The sequence below is a fragment of the Poecilia mexicana genome, unplaced genomic scaffold (genome assembly GCF_051168715.1).
Source record: "Poecilia mexicana isolate PSO_F unplaced genomic scaffold, ASM5116871v1 scaffold_17, whole genome shotgun sequence".
Classification (NCBI taxonomy): Eukaryota; Metazoa; Chordata; class Actinopteri; order Cyprinodontiformes; family Poeciliidae; genus Poecilia; species Poecilia mexicana.
The window spans coordinates 2,000,854-2,027,707 of NW_028263386.1; the positions used below are offsets into that span (position 1 = coordinate 2,000,854).

At 42.8% G+C, this 26,854-nt stretch overlaps 1 long non-coding RNA gene across 1 annotated transcript; it reads right to left on the bottom strand.

Annotated features, from left to right (window-relative positions):
* Positions 1-8,788: 8,788 nt before the first annotated feature.
* LOC106928773 (uncharacterized) lies at positions 8,789-11,585 on the bottom strand. Its single transcript, XR_001420523.2, has 2 exons — positions 11,287-11,585; positions 8,789-9,300 (listed from the first exon to the last, which is right to left on the bottom strand). It is a non-coding gene; the product is annotated as an uncharacterized LOC106928773 (long non-coding RNA).
* Between the last annotated feature and the right edge of the window lie 15,269 nt (positions 11,586-26,854).

Sequence of the window (26,854 nt, forward strand, 5' to 3'; positions counted from 1 at the left end):
TTTCTCCAACATGCATGAAAGAATCAAAGCAACACTTGATGAGGGAATTAAATTATAGCTTGATGGAAAGATCAATCAAACCCATTTTACCTGATACCGCCCCTTTAAATTCAGAGGATTTATAAAAACATGTTCAGAGGTTAGTTTGAGGCAAACTGACTGATTTTTCATGCATCTGGAGCAAAAGGCAGCAGCGTTTTCAAACCTCCAGCTGCTTCGGGGCGACGAGGTTTGAGACTTTGTGATCCGACAGGTGAGCTTCCTTCTAAGTCCGTGACGTAAACGCTTCCCAGCTGAATCTAATTATAGAGCACCTGCACCGCGTCGCGCTCCCTCTGGGGTTAATTGAACCGACACGCTGAACCACTGGACCCCTGACCGTCAATCAAACCCAACGAGAAACGGCAGAAAGTGGGTCGATACAGGAAGAGAGCTTTTAGATGTTGGGAGTTTTGAAGTCTTGATAATGGCTGTCAGGTGCAAAGCGAATGGCAGACAAAGTGCAAGCTGAGTGTCAGGTCATAAACTCACTTCACTGGAGGATAATAAGAGTTTGTGCGTCTCCCGTTCCCCTGCTGCACGGCCGGTTGCTCTGCTTATGGAGAGACGGAGGAAGTCACAGCCTGAGGAGTCGGGAACAAACAGAGCAGCAGAGTTCAGCACATGGAGCTTCTTCTCGGCTGCACAGTGGTGCAGTTGGTAGAGCTGTTGGCCTGCAGCAAGAAGGTTCTGGGTTTGATTCCTTTCTGCATGGAGTTTGCTTGCTCTCCCTGTGCATGGTGGGTTCTCTCCAGGTACTCCATTTTCCTCCCACAGTCCAAAAACATGACTGTCAGGTTAATTGGCCTCTCCAAATCGTCCCCAGGTGTGAGAGTGTGTGCATGGTTGTCTGTCCTGACCGTCTCTGTGCTGCCCTGCGACAGACTGACGCGCCCCACAGTTTGGGAACCTCTGCTTCAGTTTAACAGACGGTCTGATCTGAACCTGGATCACATCAGGTTTAAATGCATCTCTGTCTGTAAATCAGCTAAAATGCAGTAAACTGATTTTATGTCATTCCGCTGCAGCGACTTGCAGACCTGCTCTCACCAAACCTGAGATTATTTCCTACCTGGAGCTGTGAAGCTCGTTAAACCAGCTGACAGCAAAAATCTCCTCCATAAAACACATTTAACCTTAAAACCAGGATGTTTTTACTGAGATTAGGGATTTACATCCACAATAAAGTAAATCCTCCTTCAGCTGGCCATTTTAACACCTTTACTATGAAAGTCTGCAGCTGCTGCTGCTGTTTGAGTGAAGCTGGCCTGTTCTTTAACTGGGAGAACAAGCAGCTCTTCCCCTTTCATCGTTTCTCCTTTTGATTCGACGGCCGCGCCGTTTCGGGCGGCGTCCCGACGGTTCGGCCCGCGGTTCAAACCGAGCCGCGCCGTAATTCACCACACAAAGGCGAACAAAGGCGCAGCTCCCCTCGGGCCTCTTTATCTTTCTTGCTTTAATTGAGCCACTCCATCAAAGCGCGGCGTCTTGAACTGCAGCGCCGTGTCGTTTTAATTTTCCCTCATTACCTTTTATGTAACTTAGCGGCTCTCCGACGGGAGACCAGTCAGTTTTAAGATGAAAATGAAAGAGTCGCTCGAGGTAAGACATTAAAACGAGAACGGCTCACAGAGCGGCGCTTTGCTAACAACGTCTGCCGAGGATTTTTGACCTTTGACCTCTCAGATGGGAGACGTGTTAGAAAAAGAAAACAACTGAATATTATTCTTTTTTCTTTTAATTTCCTCCAAGAAATATGAAGCATTTGATGTTTGCACAGCCCTGATGGTCCCGGGATATCATTTTAGTCATTCGGGCTTTGACTAGGCTTTTGCAGCACATTCATTCTTTCACTTTTCCACCGTTCTGTTGTAGATCTGATGCTAATTGGGACCGTTGTCCCGTTTATGACTCAGTTTGCATATGACTTTTTCCACATTTGATTCTGGAAATGTTTCATCTCCTCCAGTAACCCGGAACCGAAACTATATTTTAGTGAACTGATGAATCGATTTTCTTTAATTATCAGAGATCAACGATCGGCCGATACTTGCATGAGAAACTGATTTTATCTGAAAATCAGCCGCTGTCCCTGTTAGAGAACCGAACAATTTATCAGACAAAAGAACTGGCTGCTTAAAACAAACTGATTGGCTTGAAACGGCAATCGGTCCTACAATCTTAAAAATAAACATAACTTACCAGATTTTACAATTTATCATTTTATAAAATGTTATATTTTATTAATTTATGATGAACTACAATTTGAAGTAGAAAAATCCCAAAGAAAAACATAAAAATAAAATAAAAATTGTCTTAAATGGGCCGTTTTTTTATGAAAAAGCAAATTATTGGTGGCCTAGTTTTTAAGTATTAATTCTAATTTAATCACTAAAAAATAATTTTTTTGTACCATTAGTGTCATTTTCGTGTTAAAAACAGAAAATGAGCTTAAACTTTTGTATTTAGAAACTCTGCTCTCTGGCCAAAGTTGTTCAGAACCACAAGCGGTTCTGCTGGTCTGAACTGGACATTTTTATCTTTTACTGGTGAACCTCAGGATGGAGGGAGCTCTATGGAAAACAGGACGCTCTAACAGTTTTCTACCTTAAAACTAATTTTGGTTCATATATAGCCGTCCGTGTTTAATCTGTTAATAAAACAGAAATAATTTTAAAAGTTTCCATCAACCTTCTCCTCTCTGCAGCTCTGCTCTTCATCCAGACGCTGATTGTGGCGTCAATTCGCTCGGCGGCAGAGAGACTCCGGCGCGTCGCTGCTGGTCAGGAGCTGATCTGGATTTGAACCCATAACCTTCAAATCAGATGAAGTTATGATCCATAAACCGGTAAAGTTCCCTGATGCTGATCGCTGAGGGAAATTTGATGATTATTTTTATGGCTGCAGGTCTGGTTTTATTGACCCACAAAGCAGCTGATGATGTCGGACGACGCCGGGTTTTATTTAGGCCAGAGCAGGACTAAACCCATCAGGAGCACGAGGAGAAACGCTCACCAGAGAGAGAAAAGGAGAAGAAAGAGAAACGTGGAGATACACGACTCTGTCCAGCTTCAGATTTTCAATCAGAACATTTTCCACTGAAGCAGCTCAGAATCAGCAACTGGAAAATCTGGATCAGTGGATCTAATCTGGGCGGATCCACATCAATCTGGATCAGTGGATCTTATCTGGGCGGATCCACATCAATCTGGATCAGTGGATCTAATCTGGGCGGATCCACATCAATCTGGATCAGTGGATCTAATCTGGGCGGATCCACATCAATCTGGATCAGTGGATCTAATCTGGGCGGATCCACATCAATCTGGATCAGTGGATCTTATCTGGGCGGATCCACATCATCAAACCGACTACAAATAAAGGCCTGAAATATTTCATATGTGCAAAGAGAATCCACAGAATATAAAATTCTTACTTATGGAAAAAATACGGAACTTTTTTCAAAACATTTTTAACCAAATTATAATTTTAAACCTGCATGAATTTGAGAAAAACTTTAATAGGAAACTGAAGATGGCAGAAACCAGAAAGTGTTTTGTGTTAACCCAGATTTTCCTGATTCTCTTCTTTACACAAAAACCCCGAGAGCTAAACGACAGATTGACACAAAATAATGAAACCAGCAACTGAAACTGTAAAAACTGAATATTTTTTAGTGTCAGGGTTATCAGAGGGGTGATGATGATTAACTAGGGATGTTAATGAACCACATGTTCACTTTAAACTAGGGCTGTTGTAAACAAATATTTTAGTAATCGAGTAATCTATCGATTATTCTTACGATTAATCGAGTAATCGGATTAAAAAAATATATAAAATGAAATATTGGTAAATCTGGCTTAATACCGGTGTTACTATCAGATATCAATATCAGTCCAATTTTTCATATTTGAGCATCCCTAACAGTTGCTTTTTTGTAGTTTAGAAAACTAACCTGTAACAATAATAGCTCACTTTCTAAGTTAACCAGAAGAAAAGTTATAGAAAAATCTGAAATTATATTGAATTTAATAACAAAGAGGCAGGCTCACAAATATGCTCATAAAAAATGTCTACAATCCAGCTTTTAGTTTATGTATTCATCTTCAGTGAGTTTAATAGATTAATTAAACTCACCTTGCCACCTAACCTGTCACGCTTTGGGTTTGAAAATACGGGAAATGCCGCCTGGAGTGGGAGGAGAGGGCGAATGAACGAACATGGGGTGGAGGGGAGGAAATAGACCAGCGGACTGACGAACCGTTAGACCGGGGGACGAACACGGGGGAAGCAATACGGGATATTTACGACACCTTCACTGGTCACACTCAGAAACTCATCTACCAGCCATGTACGATGCGCTCCGCCACCCGTTTCTTCAGACCGGGATATGAAATTTATTGTGCGGTTCGTCGGTAAAGCTACATTTACACGGTAAGCATCAGCTACTCAGCCGCCCGCCCTGTTCAGGCTATCCGCTCACCTCAGCGCTCTTCCCGCCGTTCGCTTTCAACCAGCAGCCCCGGAGGAGAAATGCTGCCGTACTCCAGGCATTCCCCCAGTCATTTTAAGGTCGGGCATTATCATCAATCAATAAAATCCCCACGGGCCAATCTTGAAGATTGGACTTTATGCCGCTGAGACTTAGCTTTTGTCAACAACTCAGAGGCGGAAGTGAGAGCTCCGCGCAACGCAAATGAAGTCCCGGCCGGAACACGGTGCGCTAACTAATAAAACATAAATTAACGAAGCTTCGAGGCAGGTAAATTTTCCTCGAGGAATTTTAGTAATCGAGGTACTCGAATCATTCGAGGAATCGTTTCAGCCCTACTTTAAACTGGCAACTTATTGGAAAAACCAATAAAAAAACACACCAACGGCCTGTAAAGCTCAGCATGTTAACCAGCTGTGAGTTTCTCTGAGTTAAACACAAAGTTTACCTTTTTAAAACATTTGAAACGGTTTGAAGCCTGGACCGGTTTCTTCATAATGTCAGCTAATTTTTCAAAAACTGTGGCTTTTATAGTTTCTAAGTTTCTGATCCTGTTTTTCTCCTGACATGTGAGATCAGGTGACCTTTTATTTTTTAATCAGAGTTATACAAACACAAACAAAACCCACCAAACTGAATCCTTTTCCTGCTGTCGCCTGTAAGCCGCTCCTCTGCCGGCGATCAGCCACCTGCGGCTGACTGTCGGGCAGATGAGGCTGCAGGCCGAACGGCGGTGAAGCCCAGGACCTTCTGGAGCAAATTATTAAAGACTCAGCTGCTCATAAAGCTGCAGGCTCCATGTCCGGCGCGTCCTGGTTATCGGAGCAGATCGGAGCCGTGCTGTGTTGGTGGGCCTCGTTCAGGTGGGCTCCAGTTACAGGAAGCAGCACTCGGCTCCTGACGTCAGCCGCTTTAGTTACGTCAAGCCGTAAACGTATTTTACCAGGAGATAAAAGATAAAACTGGCTGCAGGATGATTCCCCCCAAAAAGAAAAGAAAATTCAGTTCAGATTCGGTTTTTCTTTATACAGAACCAAAACAGCAGCGTTTACCAGCAGGTTCAATGCAGCTATATGGATTATAATATGATCCAAATTCTGATCAGTTCATCACCATTAACAAAAGTTATGTAGTCACATTTAATCCCAACAGCAAAATGCAATCACTTCCCATTATTCACAATAGTGCACTGAACACTGTATGTAATTTGTAATTACTTATTGTGTAATTTAATTGGTTATTTATTCATCACTTAAATAAATCTTGTATCACTGGATAAATATGCAATATCCAGTTTCTATGAATTTTAAAAATTACACATCTTAAAACTCAGTTGTAGTAAATTACATCAAACCCAAAATTACAAATAAGTTGTTTTTGTCTCATATCTATTCTGGTATTTCAGACATAAATAATCAGAAAGCTGATTTACTGAGTTTATCTTCCAAAATCCTTCATCACTCTCCAGATCCAGGGAGCAAAACACGTCTACTGGGGTCTTCAGCACAGCAGGACTGAGCATCGAAGAGCTTTTGGGGAAAATCTGCGCCATCTTAGCTGCACTAACAGCAAAGCAGGATTGATGCTTATTTACGACACCCGTCCAAAAGGCAGCGATCAGGATTCATCCATTTGTGTCTCACTGGGAGGAGACATCAGAGCGCCACGGCTTCCCCTGAATGAGCTGGAAAATGTCGCTGGTTGGAGGAATTTTCTACTTCTGAAGTTTAAAGGATCTTTGCAGAAAGTTTCCAGATGAAACTGTTTGCTGCTCCTCAGCTGAACCAGACAGAAGTAAACAAAGTAAACATCAGCCTGGACCTCAGCGCTGCGTGGCCCCATCAGCGTGGCCCCATCAGCGTGGCCCCATCAGCCTGGACCTCAGCGCTGCGTGGCCCCATCAGCCTGGACCTCAGCGTGGCCCCATCAGCCTGGACCTCAGCGCTGCGTGGCCCCATCAGCGTGGCCCCATCAGCCTGGACCTCAGCACTGCGTGGCCCCATCAGTGTGGGCCCATCAGCGTGGGCCCATCAGCATGGGCCCATCAGCGTGGGCCCATCAGCCTGGACCTCAGCGCTGCGTGGCCCCATCAGCGTGGGCCCATCAGTGTGGGCCCATCAGCCTGGACCTCAGCGCTGCGTGGCCCCATCAGCGTGGGCCCATCAGCGTGGCCCCATCAGCCTGGACCTCAGCGCTGCGTGGCCCCATCAGCGTGGCCCCATCAGCGTGGCCCCATCAGCCTGGACCTCAGCGCTGCGTGGCCCCATCAGCGTGGCCCCATCAGCCTGGACCTCAGCGCTGCGTGGCCCCATCAGCGTGGGCCCATCAGTGTGGGCCCATCAGCGTGGCCCCATCAGCGTGGGCCCATCAGCCTGGACCTCAGCGCTGCGTGGCCCCATCAGCGTGGGCCCATCAGCCTGGACCTCAGCGCTGCGTGGCCCCATCAGCGTGGGCCCATCAGCGTGGCTCCATCAGCGTGGGCCCATCAGCCTGGACCTCAGCGTGGCCCCATCAGCCTGGACCTGTGGTTCTGGGTGTTTTTGCTCCTGTCCTGATTGGAGTGCCAGGGACCGCCGGAGCAGACCGAAGCCCTTCCTGCTCCTCGTGACCTTTCGCGACCTCTCGCTGCACTGATTCTGTTAAAAGCCTCCAAATCCGCCCGTCATTAGCGAAGCGCCGAGCTCTTCTCTGATTGCTTTCGTGACCAAAAATTAAAAAAAGATTTGATCCATAACATGTCACTATGAAAATCTGGAGTAAACAGTTTGGAGACGTCCGTGTTTTCCACCACGGGCAACGTGTTTACTGGGAGTTAGAAATGGGAATCTCTGGCTCCCAGTTTCTGTCAGTCTAGTTGTACAGCCATGTGACCGACCTGGGGTCCGTCCCAGGTTGGTCCGTGTGACCCGGTTGGTCCGTGTGACCCGGTTGGTCCGTGTGACCCGGTTGGTCCGTGTGACCCGGTTGGTCCGTGTGACCCGGTTGGTCCGTCCCGTCTCCAGGCCCAAATGATGAACTGATCAGAGATGTTCAAAGCTTGGGATGTTTTATAACATAATCCTGCTTTAAACTTCTTCACTGCAAAAACACAAAAATGTGAACCAAGTAGTTTGTCTAGAATTAATTGCTCATCTTAATACAGTTGAAATAAGGCTGAGCTAACACAGAAATAACTTTTCAACAAAATATAGGAACTTGTTTATTTTTTTCATTTATAACGTGGTAAAAATGTCAAACTTTACATTAAGTTCAGATTTGTGCCATGAAGAATGTGAAAATAGGAGAGGAGGAGTTGCGTAAAGGTTCAATCCCACCTTTCCTGTTTAATCCACCTTAATCCGACTCCGGTCAGTGCAGCTTTCGACACTGTTGACCAGGACATTCTACTGAATCGACTGCAGAGTTGGGTCGGACTCTCCGGTCCAGTGCTCAACTGGTTTGAATCTTACATAAATAACAGGGATTTCTTTGTTTTAATCGGAAACTTCTCATCAGAGAGGTCAAAGGTCACATGTGGGGTACCCCAAGGTTCAATCCTAGGACCCCTTCTTTTCAATATTTATATGCTCCCACTGGCTCAGGTTATAACAGGAAATAAGATCAGCTACCAGAACTACGCGGATGATACACCGCTCTGTTCTAAGCATCTATTCAGTGATTGGATGGGGTCAAAGGTCACCTGGTGACATCGTGATGTAGAGCTGTGTATCATCCGCGTAGTTATGGTAGCTAATCTTATTTCCTGTTATAACCTGAGCCAGTGGGAATCGAACTCTTGTCCTACAAACCTCAGTCTGGCTTTGGTCGAAGTGAACTCTGGTTCGGTTTAAATGCATATGTCCAAAAGCAGGAAGTGGACCACAGCGCAGGGCATTCTGGGTAAAGACAACCAAAACAAACGTGCTAGCCTAGCGCTAGCAGGAGAAGTGACTCGTCTTTTACCAAAGACAAAAGAGAAATCCTCCAAGTGTTAAATCGGATGCCACCACATTCCTGAAGAAAGAAGTTGCTCTCAGTGTCTTCAGAGGTTTTCATGTCGTTTCCTTCAGCGGTTCTTGCTGCAGCGCCCCCACAGGCCAGGAGGGGAACAGGTTGCTCAGAGGTTTTGGTTGGTTTGACAGAGAGCTGAGGGAAAAAGAACCACAGCAGCTGGAGATGGAGCAGGTGATGTGTATTTATGGAGAGCCAAGAAATGCTGAATATAGGAAGAAAGATCAACTTAAGGCTTTTCTTTAAAAGAAAATATAGAAACAGTAATTCACTTTTCTCTCCAGTTTTTATAAAGAAACTGTCGTGCAGCTCCACACTGATCTTGACATCGTGATGTTGTGCTTCTTCCGGATGAATCTGCACATTAATCCGATGTCTGAGGCAAACAGCCTCTCTATGTGGTCAGGTTCAAGAGCGAAGCGCAAACTGCTGAAGCCCAGGCGTCATGGAAAATGTTGGAAGGTCATCTATGTGTCGTTAATTACAGCATGAATCAACTTTCTCATGAAATGTCACCGTTGGTTGGTGAGCGTTCAGTTCAGTTAAACCCCCGGTGGGTTCAGACTTGTTCATGTCACTGATTCAGAGCCACTTGTATCTGCGGGAGTCCGCTGTCTGCGCCGCCGCTGCCTCATTAAGCGTGCTGCTGCCTCTGTTCAAAGAAGAAGATTGTTCCCCAGCAGATCGTCCTGCTGTATGGCTCCATGTAAACATCAGTGGATGAGGGAAGAACAGCAGGATGTGCAGAGTCGAACCCACGACCAATGAAAGACGTCAGCCTAATTAGAGAGACCAGCGTGAGATTCTTTTAGAATCAGGATGTTTCCCCAAAACTAAAATGATATAAACATCATCTTACTGCTTTTATTCAAAACAACCTCATTATGAGAGAGCCATGGCGCTCCTTGGTTTCCAACAGTAAAAATAAAACTCTTCAGACTCGACTTGTTCCCGAAAGACTTGAGATTTGACTTGGACTCGTAGTGAGAGACTCGAATCTAAGCACCAGATTTTATCTCATGTAATAAGTAGTGATACAAAAAGCCTGTATTTTCAATAGGGTAAATATTATATTTGATCAGTAATAATATATTATAAAGATAACCCTTTTTTGTCGTTTTTTGCATTCTGAATATTAGAAGATTAAAACATAACTATTCATAAAAATTAAGAGATTTAAAGATAATAAAATGTTAATGTAAGTTTGGTAAAAGGACAAACGGTTCTTTGGCCTAAAATAACTATTTGTCTTTTAGGTCCAAACCTGGACTATTTGGATTCAAGTCTGTGACTTGACTTGAAAAATTTACTGATGAACATCTGCAGAAACCACAGCCGGGGCTTTAACATGTTCAATTTAATTAATTAATTACATAGATTTTAACACATTAAAGATGTTAGCGCAGTTAATCACTTATTTTTAGTTTCTTTTACATTCAAAAGTCCCAATCCGGAACCTTTGTATTCACGTTTCTGGTACAGCCATAAATCTGACGTACAAGAAGTAAAAATCCCGCTAACGGTGAAGGAAGACGGAGCCGCTTCTCTCGGCCCACTCAGGATTAATTTCTGCTTCTAAACGGATCTGATTGGACGCTGGAAAAGACAGTTGTCGTGTTCATGTTGTGCTAACGGGAGTTAGCATATCAGTGAAGCTATTCAAGTCTAAACTAGCATCTCAATGCTAAACATGTAGCAGCTAATGCTAACATCAACGGTCAATCATCAGTTATTTCTGAAACACTGAAAAGCTGAATGGATAGAACAACACTTTGCTTCAATCTGATGGTTTAATTATATAAATAAATGATTAACACAGTAAATATCTTTGTTCTTAAGCTCAGACATCTATTCTATAATTAGCAGCAAAAAGCATCAGTTTTTCAATTAAATTGCGATTAATTAATTACAGGCTCTGTAATTATACCAAATACAAAAGAAATAAATGGAAACTTCTCAGTTTAAAAGAACGTTTTTAATTAAACCTCTCATTACTCTTGAAGAAATATCCTGATAAAACAGAAAAAGTTTAGTCTGATTTGAATTCACAAGCGAAGAAAACATCTTTAGTGAAAATTAATGTTTAGTTTCAGCTGCAGATCCTAAAGCCGTCTAATATCGTCTCCAGTTTCTTATTCTGGCTGCAGTCTGCTTTACAATCAGAAGTCCTGGACTGAATCAGCATTCATCATGTCGGACCAATCAAGACTCAATATTGATTCTGCTGCTTTAATAACAACAGAGAGCTGAGTCACCCAGCGGCTGGAATAAACGCTTCATCATCTGGCACTGCCATGCTGAACTCAACGCTCGCCCCTAACCACTGGAATCACCATGTTGGCGTCACAGGAAGTAGTTCTGATTCGTTCATCAGGCAGAAAAGATGATCACATTACAGAGTCACGGTTTGACTGCACAACCGGCCCAGGAAGGGAAAACTGGGAAAGATGAGTTTGACTCATCACAGCTGAAGGTTCGAAACCAGCAGCTGTTTATTCTGATGGAAATAACCTGCTGAATAATAATAATAATAATAATAATAATAATAAATGCCCTTTAAGAGAAGACAAAAATAACACTTTCCACATTGGAGTTACAATAAAACATGCAACTGCAATATTTCAGATTTTTTTTAAAGAACTTTGTTCTAGAACATTGAGTTTATTTAGTTTGTTTTTTTAGTTTTGTAATCCACATTGTATGAAATTAATAGATTAAAATTAAGAAGCAACTATAGTTTCTGCCCCAAAAACACCTTTTCATACCTTTAATGTGAGTCAGTCAGTGTTTGTGTCTGCAGCATCTTTCCCACATTCCTCCTGCAGACTGAGGGAGATGAATGCAGAGCAGCCTGGACAGTAATTAGCTGTAATTAGTCCACAGGGAAACTGGAAAACCTGGAACCGTGGAGTCGGGCTGTAGAACAGACCACAGGACGGCCGGTCGATGCTCCTGATCCAATCAGACTCTTCCTCCCGTCTGACCCGCTGAGACGCCGCCACGGCTCTGATTAAGGAAGTGACACCTGAAGCGAAGCTCCTGGTGGAGGCTCGGTTCAGCAGCCGCTCCGCTGCTCTGGGTCGGCTGGTGCTGAACCTTTCACTCTGCTGCAGCTGCAGGATGGAACTTTTTATAAGAAACAGTCAGGATGTCGTTTGTCATGAGACAAACTGTGAAAAGATCTGAAGAAATGCTCCAAAAACAACCAATCAGAGCCAGGAGGCGGGGCTTAGCGCTGTCAATCATTCTCATGTACTCACTGCTAAATATAACGGCAGAGAAACAAATTATCGTCACAGGAAAACTGTCTATGTGCGTCATCTGTGGCCAAGAAGCAGCTAATTAGCATTCAGTTAGCATGCATGCTAACTAGCCTGAGCATTCTCAGCTAGTCTGCTATGCTGCTAGCTACAGAGCTCAAAGAGGGAGGGGGAGTTATCTTTTTGTTTCAGACATTTGAAGGAAAAATCTGTATAATTAGGAACTAACTGCTTATTGGATGGAAATCTGGAAAGTAAAGCAATGATGGTGGTTTAATTTAAGCAAACTGCTCATGCTGTGAGGTTTAGCACACACACACTCCACCCTGTGGGTAAAGCGTAAATTTGGGTTGAGGAGGCAGATTGAGAGCAGCAGACGGCTGCAGGACAGCCCAGTTTTCCTGCTCAGGTCGTTTCATTTAACCTCCTGTCACCGAGTCCCTGCAAGGCGCCGCGTTAGCGAGAATGGCGCTCCGCAGAGGAGCATCAGACCAGCTCAACATATTCACTCAGTTCTGGGTTTTCAGATTAAAACTCACGAATCGGGTTTGGATGTTATGTCCTGAAAGATATTTATGTATATTCTTGCTTGCAGAGTTTGTGAGAATCTCAGTGCAGGATCAGTCTGACTGATGCTGAACAGAGACGCCTCACAGCAGAGCATCTGCAGACCGGATCGAACCACAGCAAGAACACAAACAGTCGTCTCCAAATGTTATTTACTTCATATCAGTGAAACTTCCAGATCTTTGTCCTAAGAAGCAAAAACTATCAGACTTATTGGTAGAGAAGCAAAAGGCAAACAGTTCAATTATCTATACAGCGCCGATACAGAAGAAATGTTGTTACAAAATGTAATTTAATTCAATAATATTCCAATTATCCTAGTTGTCAAACAGCACATTAAGCTTAGATTATTGTTTAAATTAGTTTTAAAAGTTTCTGCATGCAGAGTTAGAGCTTTCATATTTGTATAGCAGATTTCAGCAACACAGCAGCTCCAAGTGCTTTAAACCATCAAACAATAACCATTTATAAAACAATAAACAATACATTTGGTAAAAAGCCATAATAAAAATCAAGCAAATAAATACAGGTGAAATACACTGATTAATGTCAGAGTTCACCCTGATCTCTGGTGGAAGGTGTGTTGACTCTAGATCCATAACTCTAGATCTATAACTCTAGATCCATAACTCTAGATCTACAACTCTAGATCTATAACTCTAGATCTATAACTCTAGATCCATAACTCTAGATCTACAACTCTAGATCTATAACTCTAGATCTATAAATATAGATCCATAAATCTAGATCTACAACTCTAGATCTATAACTCTAGATCTATAACTCTAGTTCTATAACTCTAGATCCATAACTCTAGATCTACAACTCTAGATCTATAACTCTGGTTCTATAACTCTAGATCTATAACTAACTCTAGATTGTTCTGTTTCTGTTCAGCTGGAGAAAGTTCTGGTACCTCCACAAGCATCTGTTCTGTGATTGGATGGCTCAGGGTCACCTGGTGACATCAGCAGAGTATCGCCTAGGAAACAAACAGAACCAGAAAATGGAGGCAAACATAAACCACAACCCAAATGTTCAACACAAGAACCAGAATTACAGCTTAACTCAAACAAACACCAAGAAAACAGAGTTAAATAAAAAATGTCTAAAAGGAAAAACCCTGCCAAGTTAATTTGATCTCCACTGTGGATGGTTCCCATGGCAACACGCTTATTTTAAACATTTCAGCCTTATAGGTTACGCACACAAAGCAGATAATATTAGCTGGTGAGCATCATGAAGTTTTTACATGCCTCTAGATCTGCGCGTTATAGAAGTGACTGCTTGTTTGGTGATCTGAAACTCAAGACAAGTTTCAGCTCAATTAATTGAAATGCTTCAACCCACCTGAATGAAACGATGGAGTTACATCCCCATCGAGTCTGAGGAGCCATTCGTTTGGTTCAGGTGTGTTGGAGCGAGGCTGCACCAAAACTCATCTGATCATAAACTGCTCTGTGAGTTGGCAAGAGAAATCTCCACAGCGTTCATCGGATCTTTAATAATGTCAAAGCTTTGAGTCGCATTAATCCTGTTAGAGGTCAAGTATTTACCAGGTTCCAGCTGGTGAAGCTGTGTTTTGTGTTTTCTGTGGTGTCTCAGTGGACACCAGCATGAAGGGCCTTGTTCTGCAGTCCTTATCCTCCCTGAACACAGTTAATGGACTCAGAGCCAGGAGCGGCCGGCCGTGTTCTGGTGCCATCCGTCCTCGGCTGATGACCCATGGCCCGTGTCAGTAAACACATCATCCTCAATCAGCCGCGCTGCCACCTGGCTCAGGTCGGCGGAGGATTCTCCAGCTTCACTCCGTCCTCTGACAGAAACGGACGCTAAAACCTTAATGTAACTTCAGTTTTACCACAGATGATTCAGACGGAGCTGAACGTACGTCACAGCAAGATCAGGAGAGTTTTAGGAGGATTTGAGGAATATTTTATTAACTCAGTCTTTGTCTCATCCTGGACTGGGAATCTGTCCACTGTGGAGACGTCCAGTCAGTGTCAGCTAACTGTGGGCTAACTCTGAGCTAAGTGTGAGCTAACTGTGAGCTAGCAGTCTGCTAACGTTAGCAGTGAGTAGAGACTTCTACAGAAAAAGCACTTTGAGCCTCAAACCCAGATCCCAGCAGCAGCTCAGAGTCTTAAACGCTGAAGAAACCATCAGTCAGTGAGATTGACAGGATAGACGAGGAATCAAAATACATAAATTATAAAATACCAAAACATATTAAGTATTAAAATCTCCAGCTACTGTCTAGTCTTTGAGACGACTTTATTTCTGCAGCTGGACAGAGAATGACCGCACTAAACCGTAAAGTTTAAACCGTAAAGTTTAAACCGTAAAGCTTAAACCGTAAAGTTTAACGAGACGACAGGAGGCGAAACGAAGCAACTTTCTCCCAACAGGTGGAGCAGAGAAAAACTGCTGGAGCAGAGGGTCCAACTGGGTAGATGTGGTCATGTCTACTATAAATGAAAGGTGTGTTGTTAATACACCAATGCTTCGTTTTGTACCCAACATTTAAGTTGTGTGAAGATTTTAATTTATTGGGAACAATTTAGCCAGAAATAAAGAAAAAGGAGAAATCCTTCATTCCCAAAAGATTTACTTTCTAAAGTGGAGCATTCCAGTTTTCACCATGATGCTTCACATATACACACATAAAACTTTATCAGAAAATGCTTTGGGTTTGTTTCAAATGTAATGGACATGGAGACGAAAAAGAAAGAGAGAAAGGTTTGAAGGGAAGAAAGAGTGGAGAGAAAGGAGGACAGAGAGCACAAGTCAGTAGAGTGAGTCTGAACACCTGTGTGAGAAATAAACAGCATGGTATGTTCTCTTATGTTTCCCAGTTTGAAGAGCAATGAGGCTCATGAACACGTCGGCCTCTGCAGCATATCGACACTTTAGCACATTAAATAATGAATCTACTGATGAAGATGGGAGTTTAAAGCTATTTCAGGTGATCTGTGTGTGTGTGTGTGTGTGTGTGTGTGTGTGTGTGTGTGTGTGCTCCCATTTGCTCCTCTGAAGTAACTGGGGTGTGAAACAGAGTTAAAGGATCAGTTCTGCTAATGCATCAATCAGAGTTAATGGCTTCGGCAGACAGAATGTTTTCTTTCTGCTTCTGACCCGATTTTTATTCCATTCAGCGAAAATTAAAACAAACAAAACTTTAACACAAACATAACCAAACAACAAAATGAACATCTGACTGAGAAAAACCCATGAAGAAGAACGCTCCCCGATCAGAACCACCAGGCTGGATCTGATTTCCTGCTGCTGCTTTCTGACTTCATTTATTTTTCCTGGTGATTTTATAAAGTATTAATAGGAATTCCTAAAACTGCTTGAATCAGGTTTGAATGTTTACCAGGCAGGTTTTTTTTTAAATAACTCGCCTCTTTCTGAAGAAGTGAGACCTTTCGCTTGTGAACTTCTTTTATTTATGGGAGGAATAAATCTTGCAGCAGCAGGAATCCTTTGAGAAACACTCCTGGCTTAAATATTTCATCACCACCTGATTTTTCTCGGGTTTCTTGAGTTTTTCAAGTGAAGCAGTAATGTGAGAATCTGCCTGGATCTCCTCGGTTTAATTAATAACTTTAGTTTTGTATTTTAAAGAACTCATCCATAAAGCCATTATATCAGAATAATGTCTGCACTGAGGCTGAAACCTGAGTGTTGCTGCAGACAGTTTGGTGAAGCAGAGGGAATCCTGGATGTGTGTGTGTGTGTGTGTGTGTGTGTGTGTGTGTGTGTGTGTGTGTGTGTGCGTGTGTGTGTGTGTGTGTGTGTGGTCTGGGCAGATATTCCAGGTCATTTTCTATTTGTGGAAGTGGAACCAGCGCAGTCTGTCTAGACAGTCGGCCGACCCGCCGCCTTCCCGCTGCTCCTGGTGGAAACTCCAAACATCCAGATTCTGGTTTTGGCCTCCAGGCAGAAACTCGCCTGTTTTACCAGAAACATGATGAAAGCAAATCGACTCAAAATGGAAACATTTTGACCAAAAACACAAAGAAAAACAAAGAGTTAAAAGACTCACAATGCAGAAGCCAGTCACAGTTTTACTTTTATTCTAAACTGGTGGCAAACTTCCCACTGATTTGACATTTTTGATTCATTTTATCATTTGTTCAAACAAAGCGCCAGCAGCCGATTCACCAAGCAGCCTGGAAAATAAATAAGTTCCCAAAACACAAACCTGGAATCCCAGTCATCTGTTTTATTTGTCTTCTTCACTCACTTACAACATCCACACTGAGGCTTGTGGTCAACTTTTTAGCTGATCACAAGCCGACTAATCAGTGCATTGTGTTTTTCAGGCAAGTAAAAGCTCGGAAAAAATATATCTAGAGTTTTTACCAATCCAATTATTGCAGGGAGAAAGAACAATGTGTTATTATTAATGTTAATATTAATGTGATCTTCCATATGATAAATACATTTTAGATTTTAGGGAGCATCATCTTCTTTTTAGATTCAAATAAACACTTTAAGATCTGCTCTTATTTCATTTTTAAGCAGTGTTAAAGTTTAAAACAACTTAAAAGAGAGTTTCTGAGTTTTCTCAGGTTTTGGTCAAACAGGAAGTGAAGGCGTGCAGTGCAGCAGCGATGAGGACATCAGACCTGAATTCATTAACTGATGATAAAAGCTGCATTAGCGCCTGGCTGGCTGCGCCGCATCACTTTTAGATGTGAAGTGACTTCAGGAAACGTCCTGCGATCAGAAACCAGAAAACGCTGCGAGGCTCTAAGCAGAGCAAACTGTTCATGAACACGAATGAAACATTCGATTCGTTCTGCAGAAGGAGCTCAACATGATCTGATGCCAAAGTGGAAGTAAAACAGAAAACATGCAGAGTTCAGATACTGCAGGTCAGAATCACGTATTTATCCATAAGAGTTCAGGACTGAACGTTTCAGCAAAACTTCATCTATTCTAAATGAACCAGTTTCATTGGGTGAAATGGATAAAACTGTTTCAAAGTGTTCAGAGAACATCTACTGCATTTTTCAGTTTCTACCTTTTTATGTTTTCTTCACAAATTATCTTCAAACGAGCAAAGATTCATGTTTTAATTTCCTGAAACAAAACAATCTTTTTTCTCCTGGTCTGATGCTGCCAGCGTCGGTCAGGCTCTGCGCTGGTGGCCTCCACCATTATTCAAACTGGTGAAAAGGTTTCTGTCTAAAGAATCCCAGCAGATTGCTTAAAGTCATGCACCACTCCTGCTGGACCTGCAGGGGGCGACAGCAGGAAATAACTTGCTGTGAGTCACTTTTTAACATCATACCAAACATGCATGTAGCAACAGTAGAGAGGAAAAACTTCCCTTTAGCAGGAGGAAACCTGGAGCAGAACCAGAACCTGCTTCAGTTCCAGCAGCTGCAGAACAAGCCCACCTCACCATTCCTCCACTGCCATGCATCACAAGGTGTTTGTGCTGATACACTATGCTTGGTTTCCTCCAAAAAATGAATCTTTTCAGGTGAGATATTTATTTTTCACAATATGTTTTTGCTAAAATCGAAGTTTCTGGTTGTAAATTGAATCTAAAGCCTGCATGCCGGGGACATCCGGCCCCTGGCTGTGAGTCTGATTCCCTCTCAGCTGCTCTGGCACGTTGCTCTTGGTGCAGCAGAAGCCGTTAATTATAGCAGGCAGTTCACAGCTTCGATAGCAGTGCCGCGGCGCTCCACGACATCCCAACTGTCAGCTTAATCACAGAGCAGGGCCACGACACCGGCCGCGCCGCGCCGCCATCGCCTCGTCCCACTCTGCTAAACATGACAGGAATCTGCAGCCTCGTGGCCCAACCTGCTCCAGCAGCTCCGAGTGGAGAAACAGGCAAACTGCTGCAGATGGAGAGGAGCTGACGCTGGTTAGCCCACGGTCACACTCCTGATGCTGAACATTTCATTTCGTATTGGTGGCTGTTTGTTTGAATTTCATCCTTAGTTTGTTTTTGAACCTGCCAAAGTTCAACACACATCTGTGAAGTGTCCATCTGTTTAAATCTGGTTTAATTTGTGTTTTTCTTCATCAGCAAACACAAACTTGGTAGCTGATAAAATGGAGCCATTTGTGAAGCTACAATCAACGATGAACAGCAGGAATTTGAGTCATTCAGCCTGTTAAAAAATGGGGATTCATTTCTCAAAGGCACATTCACCATGTTATTGATTTATATATAAATGTTAGTTTCAAGCAAAATGTTTAATTGATTAAATAAATATTTATCTCTAAATATTTAGTTAGCATGTTAAATATTTAACTCCATACTAAATAGTTAGCTTCAAGCTAAGCATTTAGCTTGAAGCTAACTATTAAACTAATTAAGATTTAACAGGCTATATTTTAAATATTTAGCTAACAAGTAAAATATTTAGTTTGCAGCTAAATATTTTCAGAGGTAAATTCGTGCCTAACGCAAATTTACTGGGCGATAACCGGAAGTAGACTACCAAAATAAAAGTGTCTTCTGAATAATAACTTCTGCTTTTGAATCACTTCCTGTTACCTCATTATCATCGTTTCTTTTCCCTTTTTCTTGTACAATTCAGCTTAAAGCGTGAGCCGTTTTAAAGGCAGCACGTTTACAGATAGAGCAACAGTGATGCGCCGACGGATTCAGTCTGGAAAAGTAAAACATTTTCAACTTTTGGAAATTCAGAAAATTCGAACGTTTTTTCTAGAAAAATTGAGATTTTTTTTAATAAATGTATACCAATGGCACTAGCACGCAGTCGTTCCAGATGATTTCCAGGTAAAGCTGTTTGTAGAAAGAAGAGACAGATCAATCTAAAACAGGAAGCAGGAATTTCTGCTGCTGATTTTCAGGATCAAACCGGTGGAGATGCGCCGACACCGACCCTCCACCTGCTAACCGCTGCAGGTGTTGGAGTGGTTCTCCTAGCAGCAGCAGCTGCAGCATCAAGTGCTTCTCTAATGCTGCAGCTGCCACTTGAGCCTGAGATGCTGCTGGAGATGCAGACGTGAGCTGAACGCCGTCAGACCTGCTCTGCAGCGGACGGCTGTGAGCCTCATTACCGGCCCGTTTCTGTCCGCGCTCATGTGAGACGTGACGACTTCCTGTCCTGCAGAGTCTGGAAAAAACGCGGCTCATTAACCGAGTTCTCCTTCAAACACACTCCCCGCCCAACCCTCCTCAAAAACACACACAGATGGAGTCAGTCTCACTCTGACTGATCTGTGTTGATTGTTCAGTCGCTGTAAACACACGCTGGTGGATTTACGCTGCACACAGATGGAGAACTCAATATTTTAGGAATTTGTTGTGAGACTTTGTTGTTTCTTTCCCTGCATAAATACAGTAAGTGGAAATTCATTCAGCTGAGTGGAAATTATATTTCCTCACTGAATGAAGCCATTCATCGCTCCTTCCTTCAATCTAACCTGAAGAAAACTGTTGCATTCTTCAGTTTCAGTTCATTTATATTGACCCAAATCATAACAGAACCACTTCATATCGAGTCCAATCATGTAGATTCAATTACATACGGTTCATTCCTGTGTAAGTTATTACACAATACAATTATAGTCGATCATTATTGATGAATTATGGTGAAAAATATCTGTATGTGGCATTGAGTGTCTTCAGTCAGAGGTTTCTTCAGATTGGCTGGAATACAAACTGCTACAGGAGATCCTAAACATACTGTTTGGTCATTTGTGACCAAATGGTTTAATTGTTGTCTTGTCTGAACATAAATACCATCTGCAAAAGATGGATCCTTTCAGACTAAGGTCATGTTAAATCAGGGGAGTCCAAAGTGTGGTTCTGGGGCCTTTTGTGGCCCTTGGACTGATTTTGTGCAGCCCCCTAACTGCAGTTAAAGAATGATATAAATTTAGCTCATCCAGCACAGGAGGTAGAAGAAGATTAAGACTTTTTATTTTCACCAAGGAAAAATTACCAACATTATTTTGTCTTTTCATGAAGGCAGAGAAGAAAACCAAAAGGAGAAACAGAGAAAGCCAATGAAAATATGCTGCAGAGCGACGAGATCCGAGTTTAACACAACTGAAGTGAAACACATAAATCTACATTTAGCTCACTTTGTTTTTACCTTCAGTTCTGATCAATATGTCGTTACTCATTCAGGCTCAGCTCTGTAACTGTCGGCTCCTCAGGTCAATACCTCCACCGGCTGCTTTCATTTCATCTTCACGCTGAAAAAGAGCAGAAGTCACAAAAACATCTGAAGCCACGAGACAAACTAGATACAAATAAATATGACAAAATGTTTTTTTTATAGTTTAGCATAATTAGCAGAATACCAGAGAGAAACTGTCAACCTTCCTTATCATGTGAAAGAAATTAATTTTCCTCAGAACGAAGCAGATTGATTGATGTTGATTAAAAATTTAATTACGAAATTACACTAATGACATGAAGGAACCAGAACATCAGACTTACCTTACAATTTGTTTTGATTTAGTTAGCTACCGATGATAACTGATGCTAACTCCTGCTAACGGCGTTAGCTCCTGCTACTGGTGTTAGCGAGTAGATCACAAGCTGATCACGTTGGTTTGTTTCATGTCTAGAGTTTAACAGCACATGAAAATTTTGAGGCAGTTTTTATGAACCCAGACTTTCTGTAGTCAACCTCAACATCCTGGACATTTTGTGTTTTGTTTGTTAGCTTCAGTCGACTGTAGCTCGGCTGCGTCATCGGCCGGCGCTCTGTGCAGGTGAAAAAATGGCGACCTCTGTTGGTGAACAATGGGATATCGATGTACGTTTTTAAAGTAACTGAGTTTTTATGCATCACAAACAACATTTTAGGTTAATAGGAGAATTACAACGTATTTGGCTGATATGTACAACTATTAATATATCCTTTAAAACTTCTAAAGTGAAATGAAAAGAGACAAAAGTGAACAGAGCACAGAACAGAAAAAATAACTTAGTAACTAATGGAAATAACCTGAAAATGACAAAACTTAAAAATGATTCCATTCATCCATCCATCCATCCATCCACCCACCCATCCACCCACCCACCCATCCATCCACCATCCATCCACCATCCATCCATCCATCCATCCATCCATCCATCCATCCATCCATCCATCCATCCATCCATCCACCCACCCATCCATCCACCATCCATCCACCATCCATCCATCCATCCACCATCCATCCACCATCCATCCATCCATCCATCCATCCATCCATCCATCCATCCATCCACCCACCCACCCATCCATCCATCCATCCATCCATCCATCCATCCATCCATCCATCCACCCACCCATCCATCCATCCATCCATCCATCCATCCATCCATCCATCCACCCACCCACCCACCCATCCACCATCCATCCACCATCCATCCATCCATCCATCCATCCATCCATCCATCCACCCACCCACCCACCCATCCATCCATCCATCCATCCATCCATCCATCCACCCACCCACCCACCCACCCACCCATCCATCCATCCATCCACCCACCCACCCACCCATCCATCCATCCATCCATCCATCCATCCATCCATCCACCCACCCACCCACCCATCCACCATCCATCCACCATCCATCCATCCATCCATCCATCCATCCATCCATCCATCCATCCATCCATCCATCCACCCACCCATCCATCCACCCACCCACCCATCCATCCATCCATCCATCCATCCATCCATCCATCCATCCATCCATCCATCCATCCATCCATCCATTCTCTCCTCAGCATGCTCTCCATCATCTTTTCATCCCCGAGTCTTACAGTCTCACTCTGAGTTGATCAAGAGTGTCGACTCTTTGCAGCTTTTTGCTTTTCACACCAGTGAGTAAAACAGGAAATAAATATTTCAGCTTTGCAGCAAACACAGCTGAGGACTTTCAGTATCTTGGCCTGCAAAGTTAGACTCCGCTGAGTCGGTTCTGCTCTCTTAAAGCCAAACTCTTTCTCACAGGGACAGTTTCACAAGGAAGAGGACGTCTCCTGGTGCGTCCAACCCTTCAAGTCTTACCACAAACTTATTCAGCACACTTCCTGCTAAGGAGCTGTTGGTTTTTCCCACTTAATCATTTGTGCAGTTGGAGAATTATATTGGATGTTTAAAGGGTTTGTTAAATCAAGCACTAATGACAATAACATCAAAATCCAAATGAGACAAGAGATTTGAACAAATGCTGCCACAGTGAACATTTGAGGATGAAAAGGAAGAAAACTTTTGATTAAAAGAAAACACTCCCTCTTGCAAATCTACAGTTTTACATATCAGGTCCAGATTCTAGATTTGATAAATTTAGAAGAACACAATAACGTTTCCACATTGTCTTTATTTATCAGACAGAGAAGAAGCCATAAAGCAAAAGGTGACAGAAAAAAACCTCCTCCCTGGTTGCACAGGGTTTAAATGTGAAATGTATTGATTTATTTGGCAGGAACAACAACTAACATTCCTGTAAAATTACCAGAATTAGTCAGTTTTCTAATTTTCATTCATAGTCCCTGGACAGATGGAACAAAATATCATACAATGACAAAACAGTTAAAATGAACTTAACTTGCAAATTCTGTCAATAAACACATAAAAATATAGTAAACAATACCATTATTAAAAAAGCAAAGTCAAATAGTTATGGCAGGGGTCCCCAAACTACGGCCCGCGGGCCGGATCCGGCCCGCCACGTCATTTGGTCTGGCCCCCTGAACAATGCCGGATCCGGCCCGCCTGCTCATACCAGAGAGCATTCAGTGTTTTTTTTTCATATATTGCATTTTCCGGTTTATATGTGGATTTTTCTTCAACCACCAGGGGGGCTTTTGAGCAGATGTGAAACTAACTTTCCCTCAATGGAATATATACTCGTCAGTCACCGTTTCACTCACGGTTTTTTCCATTTGCATTCTGGGTAACAATCTATCTAATAGCGCGAATGTGTCGTCACGCGCCCCCCCAAACCCCCCGCTCGACAGTTTCTAAGACAGAACAGCCCCCCCCCCCCGCCGTCGACAGGAATTTTCTAAGGTTTCTTTCTCCAAAAACTAAGACCGGCCCCCGACCAGAAAAAGGAACAGCTATGTGGCCCTCGCAGGAAAAAGTTTGGGGACCCCTGAGTTATGGGTTTGAGTGTGAAAGAGACACAGTGTGGTTCTCTTTCTCTCTGCTCTGAGTCAAACCAACCTGTTCCCCTCCTGGCCTGTGGGGGCGCTGCACCGGGAACCACTGAAGGAAATGACACAAAAACCTCTGAAGACACTGAGCCCAACTTTCTTCTTCACCAAATGTAAAAAAAAAAAAATGGAGTGGCATCAAATTTTGTTGTATAATTTCTGTTTTGTCTTTGGCTAGCACATTTGTTTTGGTCGTATCTACCCAGAATGCCCTGCACTGTAGTCCACTTCCTGCTTTTGGAGCGGTCTCCGGTCCGCTTGGCATTCACACATGCATTCAAACCGAACCAGAGTTCACTTCAGCAGAACAAAGACAGAGGTTTGGAGGACCAGAGTTAGATTGGCATTCACACCTCACCAAACGAACTGGACTTTCTAAACAAACGAACTGGAGTTGGATAAAAGCGGATTAAACGTGACTGGTGTGAATACACCCCGAGTGTCCTTAACTTCAAAGTGGGGAACCAGTGGGTTTAATTCCAGTTTTCTGTGATTCCCGGCGATGTTACAGACGATTAACACGACAGCTCAGAGCCAAACATGAACTATCAGCAGCCAGAGGGCCGGGGAGCTGAGAGCAGCAGATTACCAGGGAGCGCGCTGAGGAGCGAGGAGGCAGGAGGAGAGGCATGGATAAAAAACAGAACGTATGGATGAGTCATCTCCCCAGCCAGGCAGGCAGCCTCTCAGATACAATGCCAGCACACTCGGCTGTTTGCTGCAGACTCAGATCGCTGTGTTGCCGTGGAGCGTGATCTCTCCAACATGCATCCGTCTGCAGAGAACGCTCCAACATCTTTAATCATCTGCAGAGAAGCTTACAAAGCTGCAGCACGCTCAACACACCAGTCCACTGTTTGCTTCTTCTGCTTGGCTCAAGACTTCAGCTCTCATCTGGTGATGCAACATCAAGACAGGGATTAACTGGGGACATATTTCAGCTGCCCAAACAAGCATCCTGCTCAGCTGAGTCACAGCAGCATGTCGTAATGATGGAAATTTGGGGCATGTTCTCATGGAAATAGATTTTTTCTTCTCCCTGAGCTCAGCATGCAGCTTCAACTCTGAGATCATGGCTCTAAATTGGAAAAGGGATTATATTCCCATTCCCGAATGGAAGTGACCTGAAGTTTAAGAACCTCAGGGGGACGAATTCATGAGTGGAAGTAGAGCTGAGATAGAGATAGACGAGTCTGCAGTGATGTGAGCCGAGCGGCTTAACTACACATTTTTAGTTTGCTTAATATTTCTGTAACTTATCGGGGGAAAGAAAAGAAATTCTCTATGCCAACAAAATGATTCATATAAGATTTCCAATTCTCATTTATACAACAGTGTATGAGTTATTTAATGTCCCCTTGGGGTCAATAAAGTATTTATGAATTGAATTTGTATTGAGAGGCACTGTAAATCGAAAAAAGGGAAGAGTAAAAAATCTTTTTTTCTAGAAAAAAAACAGTTGAAATTCTTTGAATAATCACAAATTTGCTTAAAAATATCAGAAATGCTCAAGAAAAAGTCAGAAATTTCTAAAAGTTGAAATTTATTACTTTTCAAAGTAATTTTTTGATATACTTGAGATTAACCTCAAAATTTAATTTCTGAGTGTTTTCTAGTAACCTTTCAAACTCAGAAATTTCCTTATTTTTCTAGAAAAATTTCTGAGCTTTTTGGTGGAAATGTACTTATCTATCTACAATGACCCTAACACGCCATCGTACATTTACTGCTATAATTCAGAATAGATTTTAACATGTCCCAAAATCTATTTTAATAACTAAAAAACAAATAAAACTAATCGCTGGTTGTCGGTCTCTATTTTCTAACTCTAAGCGCGACTTCTACTGTCGCCATGGAGACGGTAGTGGAATTTACGCATGCGCGGGAAGCACCAGAACAAACAGGACGCTAAACACTTCCGGTCCTGAGCTCTGAGAGGCGTGTTGTGATTGGTCAGACGTTTGTGGCGTGTTCATGCAAAAACGCGCTCAAACAGTAAAGTTGATATTCTACCTCAATGGGGTATATGCCACGGACTTCCGTTTTAGCACTTCCGCATTTTTTTTCCACATAGCCTGCTTCCGGTGCACAGGTCACTCTGTGTTAGAGATTGAATTTTTCACTTGGTCTTTGCTGGATTTGCCCACAGTAACCGTTAACCATTTTAAAAACAAAAAGCAGCAGGAGGATGTAACTTCATAACCTCATTTTCTAAGCAGAATCTCAGAGGGAAAAAAAGAGAAATTACGTTGTCTAACGTAAGAACAGATGATAGCAGCCAAGTGGGATAAAAACACTCTAACGTGGATAATAATGATGAAACAGCAAAGGTAGATAATCATATATTCGGGATTCGGGAAATACGTGATTTGCACCATTTGTTCTGTGGGTTTTATGTGGGTCGGTGCCACTTAAACGGCTGTAAAGCGAAGGTTTTGGACCTTAATCTGACTGACTTCTTGTGTGGTTTGGAGCGTTGCTGCTCTTGGCTGTTTTTAAATTACCGTGCTCGGTATCGCTCCGACTGCATGTTAAATGTATTTTATATAATTGTCACATAAACAAAAACTAAGGAGTTGCCTAAAAATAATTTCATACTCCATATAACACAAACGCATCAACACACACGTATTGACTTACCTTGTGCCGAATCGCTGCCTCTGTTCTCAGCCTGTTCCCGTTGCAGTGGATTTCCTCCGGCATTATTTTCCTCCAACAAATTATTCCACTAAACGAACCACGTACAACTCCCTTTATATCCCCCATCTTCCCATTTCTGACGCTGGATCTTCAATATCCTCAAGCTTTGAAATAGCAGGCAGCTACAAACCGCGTGTTAGCTGTAGTGGCTAAGTTTTGGCTACAGTCCGCTGTCGCCTTGATATCAGCTGGAAAATGAAAAAACTAAGCACTGGATGGTACCGACTAATTACTGGACACAACGGCACACCACAAAACTCAGTCGTTGTACCAGCAGCTCACAGATATTTTAAGTTTTGCTCTTTTTCATGGTACAGATCTTGCAGCTTCGGCCAAGAACAATAGGAGCAAGCAGGACCCGGAACCAACCTATGTGGAATAAATTCAAACGGAAATACGTCACCACCTCTCGTGGCATATACCCCATTACTCCGCTAGCACTACCTGGTTTTTCTATCCACAGGCGACATAGTTACGCAGTAGGTATTATTTACATTTTCTGTGATTCTTTCACTTTTGGGTGGAAATGCAACGGAGTCGTTGTCTCTCTGTTACCGCTTCGTAAAAGCAAAACGTAGGGAGGAAGGAATCCGATAAGCGATCTGAGTCGACCTTGCTGTGAATTGGTGCAACAGT